Raw genomic sequence first — 7,797 nt, 5'->3', positions numbered from 1 at the left:
GTTTTGAGTTGAAGAGGTCTTCAAGACATCCAGTTTGAATCCAATAGGTAATTAATGGTATAGGAATGAATCTCAAATGGGCTAAATGTATAGATCTGTGAGTTATGAGCATAGAGAGCTCATAATTATACACATAGGCAGCTCCAAGGTTATTGAGTGAATAGTGTAGACAAAGAGGGCTCTGAAGAGAACTTTAGGAAACACCTACATTGAGTGGGTGTGATACAGAAGATGAGGTAGCAAAAGACACTAGAACTTGTCAGACTAGAGGAAAACCAAGATAATGTGGGATCACAAAAATCCCAGAAAGAATAGAGTGCTGGGGAGGTGAGGGTGTCAGCAGGGTCAAATGACTACTAAAGTTACAATATGAAAACAAGAAATCATTACTAACTTTTCAGCAAAATCAATCCTATGATGAGTTTAGAAGTCTTACAAAGGGATGAAGAGAAACAAGAGAGCAAGTGTAAATACCAAGTGGGACAACTTTTTCCTTTACTCTGTTGAAGAATAAATTGCTACTTAAAATGGCCCATACTACACTTGGATGGTTTTCATTATTTCTTCCTTTTTTAATATTCTCATCTTCAAGACTCATTAGCTACCATGGGTTGATAAATCACCTCTAGAGAGATGAGACACTCACAGACCTATGTAGCCACCCTTGGCTCTTCTCTGGAGCTCTAGTCCCACATCACCCATTAATTGCTCATTGAACATTCCAATCTGGTTGTCTTGCTGGAATCTCAAATTCAACATGTCCAAAACAGAATTTATCTCTCCCCACAAACTTCCCAACTTCTCACTCTTTTCCACATACTCAACAATTTGATAAGATTGGTTAATTCTACTTTCACCACTTTTATCATATCTTTAACTCTCAGGAATGTAACAGTCAACATTTGACTCTCCAAGTAGAGCAAAAATACTCAAAACACATTTCAATTTAACCTGCATCATGAATATTTTCTCTGTGGCTTTTTAATATTTTATTTGGGTTTCTGAGAGGGATAGTCTGGAGGCAGAGCAGAATACATTCTCAAAGAATCCAACAGGGAATGTGAGATTCCAGTTAGTTATATATGGCTCCAAGTGATCAGGGTAGACAACTGCAAGGGGTAGAGTCCAAACATTGCTGAGCACCGGAATTTCCAGGAATGGACCATCAATCTGGTTCTGACAGGGTGGGCCATGAGAACCATAAATTCTCATAATTTAGGAGGATTTAGGAGCCAGGATGTCTGAATTAGGTCTTTCCCTTATCTGAGATTAAACATTTATAGTTTATGACCCTAGCAAGTCCTAAATTATCTCTGTCCTAATAGGAAGGGGGTTGCAACTAGGGAGATTGAGGCAGAACAATTAGGGAAACTGAGACAGGGCAATAAAAGGAAACTATGGCACAACAGTATATATACACACACACACTGCCAGAAGAGTATTGTTATGCCAAACTCAGGACATAACCTGTTTGCTGGGCCTCAAAATATTTTGGCTAAAGGGAGGGGATCTGAAAGAACCCTTATCCTTATGGCCAATAAAAGAAAGGAAGTATATGCCACAGGATATGGCCCAGGGCATTAATTCCTTGAGGGGACCTAGCAGGGAAATGTGTCCCAGGGTCATTGCTAACTACTGTTTGCAAGGAAAGGGACCCAAGAATGTCAGAGTGAGAACATCCTGCCATAGGTTTGAATCAGGGCCTTCCTGATTGAGAATGTTACAAAAGGGAAGAGAGAAAAAGTAGGACAGAAGACTCAGCCCTCGGCTGGAACCTTGGGACCCTGTCCCAACCTGAATGTCAGCTGCTTCTGAGCCTGTCCACTCAGGAGCAGGGGCTTATTCCAAATGATCCAGGTTTAAACAATGTGATAAAGTTTTTCTCACAATGCCCATAATTACGTTGTTACATACATAACAAATGATTACAGGCCTCACATGAACTAATCCTGATGTTATTTTGATGACATGTAAATCATGAGATCATGTGCCATCTAACACAGAGCTTCTTAAACTTTTTCTATTCATGACCACTTTTTTCCTGAGAAATTTTTATGCAACCCAGCTAGATAGACAAAATAGATATATAAATCAAACATTTGCTGATAATTATAAAGAAATGTATTTTAAAATAATTCTTCGGCATACATATAATTTTACCATTTATTAAAGATGAAAGCAAATTTGCACATTAATGAAATGGATGTGCTTGTTTATTTTTAAATAATTAAATCTTGGCAAACTATTTGATACTATAGGATACATAACATCAAAGTTTTTCAGAATTGATACTTTGATTTTATAATCAATGCTGAGAACACCACTAAACATAAATATATAACAAAATGGCAGAAATATGTTCAGGGCCATTTCAGAAATTATTGGAAATTCTATCCTAATCCCACACCAAAATTCATTAAAAGATTTTTTAGGAAATTCAAGTTTTAAAGCTGTGTCATTTGATATCTTGGCAAATTCTTATTGAACTTTTTATTGGCAGATGACTTGATATTTTTTTTATTTCAATTGAATATGGTTTATGAACCTTAGTTTTTTAGAATCAAAATTTGATGATTAGTATTCCTGAAACTCTTGTGTCCAGATACTGCAGATGATCAATTAGAACTCTTACAATTCTTTAGGAAGATTATTTTCAATTATAAAATCATCTGTATCTGTAAACATTTAAAAAATTTTTTTTTCTACTATGCTTAAAGGGCTATCAAACTCTGCATACATATCCGTTGATCCAGCAGTGTCTCTACTGAGTCTGTATCTCAAAGATATCGTAAAAAAAGGGAAAAGGACCCACATGTACAAAAATGTAGCAGCCATTTTTGTAGTGGCGAGGAACTGGAAACTGAGTGGATGCCCAACAGTTGGGGAATGGCTGAATAAGTTATGGAACATGAAGGTGATGGAATATTATTGTTCTGTAAGAAATGACCAATAGGATGATTTCAGAGAGGCCTGGAGAGACTTACAGGAACTGATGCTGAGTGAAATAAGCAGAATCAGGAGATCATTATACATGACAACAAGAAGATTGTGACTGTGATAAATTTGGCACTTTTCAACAATGATTCAGGCCAATTCCAATAGACTTGTGATAGAGGCATCCACATCCAGAGGGCTATGGGAAATCAATATGGATAACAACATAGTATTTTCATCTTTTTTTTTCTATGTTTGTCTTTTTTTTTTTTTTTGACCTGATTTTTCTTGCATAGCATGATAAACGTGGAAATATGAAAACAAATTAAAAAATAAAAAAATGTGGAAATGTTTAGAATATTTGCACATGTTTAACTTACATTGGATTACTTGCTGTCTGGAGAAGAGAAAGGGAGGGAAGGGAGAAAAATTTGGAACACAAGGTTTTGCAAGGGCGAATGTTAAAAACTATCTGTGTGTAGTTTGAAAATAAGAAAAAACTATTATTAAAAGGATTTTTAAAAGAAAAAGACATTTTCTACCTTTTTTTTCCTGTTAAGGCAACTGGGGTTAATTGACTTGTCCAGGATCACACATCTAGGTGTTGTGTTAAGTGTCTGACGCCACATTTGAACTCAGGTACTCCTGACTTCAGGGCTGGAGCTCTATCCATTATGCCACCTAATTGCTACCTATCTATTTTTCCATATGTTAACTTTTAGAGTAAAACTTTCAATTTTATCTTTTTTCCTTGAAGTGACATGTTTAAATCACTTAATTTTTCAAAAATATCCAATAACATAGTTTTGAAAGCCATAAGTCATTATAAAAAATTTTTTTATCAAAATCATATTTCTCAGTCAAAAATAAAACAACTTTATCTTTCAATTTCAAAAATCTGTTTAAACTTCACCCCTGCATATAGTAATATTTTGTAATGGGAGTTCATGTCTTTGCAAAGGCTGGTAAACAAACAACTGTTAAGGGCACAGATTTTAATGAAGTTAATAATTTTGATAGTGTCGAGAACCAAATATTTACCTCTGGTGGTATTTTTATGGCTACAAGAACCACCCAATAGATAATGCAATGAGTAAAAGTGCTATGTTTATTGGCACCAGCTTTAAATTCCTCATGAATGCTTCCTTCATACTGATATGTTTATATCTTTTATAAGATAACAACTGTGTCATGTTAGAAATATTAGCTGTTTCATGTTTCATGCAAACGTTGGGCTGCCATTAAGCCTGGTAATAAATTCTGGAATTGGTCATTAATGATTTCCAAAATTCTTTTGGAAACAATATCATTTGATAAAGGAATTTTAAGAAATTTCATTGCCATACTTTTCCCCAGGAACTATTTCTGACATTTTAATAGCAGCAGGGAATACAAGATCTTCTATTACATAAAGCTTTTTTGTTTTTGCAACTAAATAAGCTTCATAAGATGCAAGTAAATATTTTTTGTTGACAATAAAAAATTTCTCAAAACATTTTTTTTCTATTTGAAGATTTTAAAAGTCATTCAAACTATCCTTTGGTTTATTGCAATACACTGCATGTTTGGTATTAAGATGTCATATTAGTTCCGTTGGTTTCATGTTCCCCACCACCAAAACTTCATCGCAAATTAAGCAGAGGCTTTTCCACAGTCATTACTATAAAAAAATCCATATTGCAAAAATGATTTGACATATTTTCTTTCTCTTGTGAATTTAGATGTACTATAGCCTCGTAGTAAAGATCCTGCTTCATTGTCATCAGTATTTTTATACCTTCTAAGTTTAGCCATTTATTCATAACCAAAAAATATTTCCCTAAAATATAAATAAATATTACTAAAAATTTCTCAAATAAATTCTAGGTTTAATGTATGAAATTACATTTGTTTATACTTAATTTTTAAAAAATGATTTTCACTTACACTTACAGCAGTGATTGAGAAATAGTGCTTTTGTCTTTACTTGCTACAACTAAACACATTTCTGTTGGAGATAGAAGCAATTTTAAAAATCAAATATTTTAACACAATCCAATCCAAAGATACACAAATTTGATATTTACACACTGAGGAATGATGGTCGGAAAATATTAAAAGTCTTTATTTTCCATAATTGAACTATTATGTTTCTGTAAGAGAAGGCTTGAATGTGAAGTAAGGTGTTTCTGTCAGTGGTTGGTAGAACTGAATGGTGTGATAACACAATGAGTACTGTAAAGTGCACATGTTGTGTATTGAGAACCCAGGCTACAATCAACCTTGAAATGCAACACAGGCAAGGGCTGCCACAAACACCTCAGCTTTATTATGATGTTTGATTTTGAATTAAGTTTTAGTTGTTGTACTTCAGAAACCTTTCACTTGCCAAATTTCTGGAGACCCTCATATTCAATTATGTGACCCCATGTTTAAGAAGCTTTGATCTAACAGAGTCACCAGCTAACCAAAATTCTCTTAGTCTGTGGGGAAGCCGATGCTGGAACAGAGAAGGCAGGAATAGTCGCTTAGGGGGACAGACCAGGCAGAAAGGATACTGCCATATGTTTCATGTAGTTTTCTGGTCTCTAGACAGCTTTTTTACTTGGACAATGTGTTTTATTCTTAGGATAACTAGATTTTTATCTAATCTAATATGATCATTTAAATTCGGTTCTCCAATTTTGAAACTTCAGAGAAGCTCCTATGAGCATTTGAGGTGGGTTCTCTAACTTCAAGCAACTCATTTCTTCTGAGCTAATAAAATTCTGTCTTCTTATAGAGAACAGTATTTTTCCTGATAAGGCCATGCCAAGCTGGACAGTCCTTTGCCAGTGTTTCCCAAGTCATACAATCAATTTTAAAGTTCATAAGAGAAATTTTGAGAGTCCTTTTATCAATGTTTCATAGAATTCACTTGTAAATCAATCTACTTCTAAGGCTTTTTCTTGGGAAACTCATTTATGGACTGTTAATTATATAAAATTATCGGATACTTTTAAAAATGAGAAAATATTTTCAATTTCTGTACCATTATCAATACAATTTATATGTAAAATCCAATGAATTCTTAATTAATAAAACCTTAGAATTTATTATCAAAACATACTCAAATCCTGAATTTTCATGACTGATAAATTTGGAAGCCAATCACATATATCGCTATATTGTTCTTAGAGAAAAGTCTAATATTATTGTTTTTCTCAAAACTTAATATTCCATTTAATTAGAAAACTTTCACATTATGTCTTTGTTTTATTACCTTGTCTAATCATTTTACGCTTTGGAGAATATTGTCTCTATAATTTGACTATAAATATAGTTTAAAATTGTAAGATGTTCATACTTGAATCCTATTATAATAACTCAGAGACATTCCTGTAATACTCTATTATTTAATATATTTATTTATTATTTAATATAATAGACTGTATAATATTTACAAAACTTCTTGATTATAGAAATTTGCTGTAAATGAAAAAAGAGGAACATAGTTATATATTATATATGTTATATCATAACAGGGGGGAAACTCCCATAACCCTGTTTGATTCCAGGCATGAGTCACAGCTGACTGCCAATCATGTAGTCACAGATTGTTAAAGGCAAGGCTTGAGATTAATCAGGTAGGGAACTTTCTTTTCCAGCAAGGATACAGCACAATGAGGAAATAGAGTCAGGAGGACTGTCCTCACAACATTTCCCAGGCACAGACGTGTACCTTAGCAATCTCCAGATTGGTGTACATGCCATTTTCTACTATAGGTTTTATGTTGATTCATATAACTATTCCCCTAATCAAAGCTCAAAACAGTAAATAATCCCAGGAATTCTTATCTAAACAAGTAAAATTTCACTCGCTACAAGTTAGAGCTTGAATATCTCTCCTGATGTTTCCCTAACAGTTAATATTTCATTAATTCTTTACTTATAAATGAAAACTTCCCATAGTCTGAGGCTTCAGATATTCAGCAAATACCTGATATTTGACTCATCATTAATACCTTTAAATCACTTTATACACTTTCATAATAGCCATAATTTCCAAATGAAAATTTGCTATTATATTAAATACTATTATCTATTTTATTACTAAATATTCCTCATTAAATAAGTTTTCAAATATCCAATTTTTATCATATTCTTTTAAAAGTCAATTCATCTCAACATCCAGATTAAAAATTGCTTTGTCTACAGCATTACAATGACCTCTCAAATTTCACAATACAAATTTAGAAATACAATAAACTTAAGATGACATCACTTGCATTTCCAGATTATCACATATAAAAATCATTGATTTTATTACTTTTAAAGTAAAGTAAAGTACATTTTAAAGTTATCAAATACAGAATGATTATATTTAGAGAAATGATAATAATGCAGTGCCTAGCATATGCCAGTCACTATGTTCAGCATTTTACAATAATTATATTTTGATCTCACAACAGCAACCATCATTAACTTTCCCATGACAAATCAGGAAATGGAGCAGAGATGAAATAACTTACCCTAAGTTACATACCTAATACTTTTTTGCAACTGGAACAGAGAAGACTGGGCTTCCCAAGGTTAGAAGCTGATTGGGTCCATGCACTCAGCCTGGTAGGTAGCAATTGGCAGGAGCTGCCAATGGCAGGCCCATCTGGAAGATACTGACTGCCTAGACTTTGGGGTATACAGCAAAAGGCACTGCTTAGGGCCTGATGCCAGGACCTTCCCACTGATGGTAGTTCCTGGTGATAGGGCTCAGGGAATGTTGGACATGGGGCTGCAGGTGCTGGGGTTAGGGACCTGCTAGGGCAGGATATAAGGGGCCCCACTGTGATCACTGCCCCCACTTTCTACCAATCAAGTGGAGCAGAATTCAGATTTACCTTCAAT

This window comes from Sarcophilus harrisii, chromosome 3 (assembly GCF_902635505.1).
Source record: "Sarcophilus harrisii chromosome 3, mSarHar1.11, whole genome shotgun sequence".
In the NCBI taxonomy this organism is placed as follows: Eukaryota; Metazoa; Chordata; class Mammalia; order Dasyuromorphia; family Dasyuridae; genus Sarcophilus; species Sarcophilus harrisii.
This window is presented reverse-complemented; position numbering follows the sequence as displayed.